A 2924-nucleotide genomic window follows, 5' to 3' on the forward strand; every position below is an offset into this window, starting at 1 on the left:
TCTATGGCCATCTAGACCCTGGCTAGCAGCCATAGATTCCTCTGTTAATGAGATAATCTTCGTACACTGCTTTCCATTATTTAAGCTGATTATACATAATTAGAAACATAGAAACAGAGCGAGTCAGACGGGGTCTCTCGGGCCATCTAGTCTGACCTCCAGCACCAGCCGGCTCCGCTCATGACATGCCCACCATGTGGATGTCCAGCCCATCCTTGAACACCCGCACTGATGGGGCCTCAACGACCTCTCGTGGAAGGCCGTTCCACACCGGAGGGTTATGCAGTCCAGTCATAGCACCAGTCAGGGACACGGCCCGTCTGGCTGTTATTCCTTAGACACTGAGCGACTTCCAAGGATGTCTTGGAGGGCTCCAAAAATGGTTCCCCCCAACCACGCCACGCAGTTCGGCTTGGCGGGCAGCATGTGCACACGGAAGGTCTTCAAGGCCAGCAGCTCCTTGTACTTTGGCTTCTCCACCAGGTATCGGATCTCTGCGATTAACCAGTGCAAGAATCCCAGCAACATGGCAGTGCCGCCCATCACCATGAGATTTTCAGCCAGTTGCTTTCTGGTATCTATGGGGCACTCAATAAGTGAGTCCAGTATGAAAGTGGCCACTGATTTCTCCTCATTGTCCTGCTCAAAGAGTATTTCAATGACAGAATCTCTGATTGCTCCATTCACATGCAAAATCTTCTCTCCATCCAGGGGATATTCTACATCTGGGAGTGGAGCTGGGCGCTCAGTGCTGCCATCCATATTGAACTTTCCTGCCTGAATTTTCAGTCCCTGCTGGAGGTCACTCACGAAACAAGTGCCAACTTTAATGTCTTCCACAATGTCTTCTGGAACAGAACCCATCACGGAGGGAAGGCTCTGTCCCTTGGTGGCTCCCGTATCCACAGTGCTCTGCTCCAGTAACTGGTTCTCCAGCTCTTTGGCTTTGGTGAATGGCTTTTCCTCCCAATGGAAGGGCACCCCAGCAGCTGAGAATTGGAATCCCTTCATAAATGGGTAGGACCAGACTTTCTGTGTAGCCACAATCTAAGACCATCGCAGAATTAATTCCAAGGGTCAGGAGAGACATCAGGTGGCTTGGGGCAAACAGCACCGATGGAACCTCAAAATACTTAAACAGAACTTTTGTTAGTGTCTCTCTGAAATGGGAAGGGCACAGCACGGATTCCACAATCACAACACGACGGTCTCGGGGGTTGAGCAGCAAGTGCCTAAAATAGAGCATGTGGATGAACTCCTTCAGGTAGGAATATAGCTCTTTGTGTTAATGTTGCATTGGACAACTTTGATGGGCTATGAGATGCCAGGTTTCTTTATTTCACTGGGAATAACACATCTTGGTCCTGTTTCTCCTGCAAATCCACATTTGGTGAAGGCCGCGCCCAGGTCGATCACCACCGCTGTCTTCTCGCTGCCACTCCTCGTACAGCGGCATCACCACGCTGACAGGGCAAGGGGCGAAAGACCCACCTGCCGCTCGCAACGCCCAGGGGCCCTGTATATTATATACCTACTTCCATAGCCATCATTGGGATCAAAAGTTGTGATTTTGAGATGTTGCAAAACAAAGATATCTGGCTCCTGTGAGCTTTCCGGATTCCCCATCCACTTCTGAGCTGCTGGAGCCAAGTTTTCATGGTAGACTTCCATCTGCATGTTAGATCATGATTTAGGCATTTGTGTATTTCTTTGAAACTATCGATTGTATTTATGGAAACTGGCACTGAGAACTGTTGGGACCGTGTAATTTGCACAAGACACTATTTTACTGGTGCCATTTTTGCATGAAATGGTACCTGGCAAGCATGTGGCATAGTGTGATTTGTGCAAATCTCATTAAGCTGTGTGTTTTCCAGCTGCTATTTTGTGCAAACATATCCATTTTTATGGGAAATTGCACACATCACTCAGAAAAAGATCTGCAAATTAAATGCATCCCAATTAATGATGTGATTTTCTGGCATCAATACGCATAAATCCCATTGGCTTTATTCATGGAAACCACATTCCAGCTTTTAGAAGGAGGTCTGTGAGCTAGTCAGTGCTGGGAGGCAAACTGAGGGAATCTGATGGCTTTCTACCCACTCCCCACACCCCAAATACAGTCTACACATATCTCAATTTTTCCTTGTTCCTAAGAAAATCAACAGTAAGTCATTCTATTGACTTCACAAGGCATCAACCAGGTAATTTTGCATTCAGTCTTAGCAAACATGTAGAAACTTGATTTCTTTATGTGGCCTGGCTTTCCTTTTTCTCTTAAGTAATAATTTCCTCCCAAATAAAATATGTCTTATTTTACTTCTGAGCCACTGGAATGTAGGATTTGTATAAACAGAGGAGATATTTCATATATGAACCCACTACCTTGTAGTAATTATTCCATTAAACTTTGATAATAACAACTTGCTGACATGGTTAGCCACTCTGAAGAATGAGGCCTCTGCTATCAACCCTTGTGGTTGTCTTGGCAATGGTACCAAGCAACTTTTGACATATGAACAAGAATAATCCTTTGGGGAATGTTAAACCCTCAATATAGCCAAGGAATAGAAGGTTTTGGAAAGTGAAAGAAGTGGAACATTACAAGAGTAGAGGAGTATGTTTTCCTTGTGAAGGAGATGGCTTTAGAAGGGTATCTTTGGCGATGACAAGTAGCTTGTCCTCCTGCCACTCCCCAACTTCCAGGTAGATCAGGTCAAAAATCTACCCAAATCTTAGGTTAAAACAGGTCAGCTAGACTTTGTGATACAAAAGAGTATGGAAGAAGTGAATAACAAATGTCTGGAGTTAGAAAACTAGCTATTAGGGAAATGCAGCTTAATGCTAAGAACTTGATTCCAAACTGAATGTCTCTTCCCTTCCCAGACAAAAAGTAACTCCTTCATGCTGCTGCTTGTAGG

At 45.3% G+C, this 2924-nt stretch overlaps 1 pseudogene; it reads right to left on the minus strand.

Annotated features, from left to right (window-relative positions):
- Positions 1-278: 278 nt before the first annotated feature.
- On the minus strand, positions 279-1677 carry LOC123027045 (annotated as a pseudogene).
- Positions 1678-2924: the final 1247 nt, after the last annotated feature.

Source organism: Varanus komodoensis, unplaced genomic scaffold, assembly GCF_004798865.1.
Source record: "Varanus komodoensis strain SLA01 unplaced genomic scaffold, ASM479886v1 scaffold30, whole genome shotgun sequence".
Classification (NCBI taxonomy): Eukaryota; Metazoa; Chordata; class Lepidosauria; order Squamata; family Varanidae; genus Varanus; species Varanus komodoensis.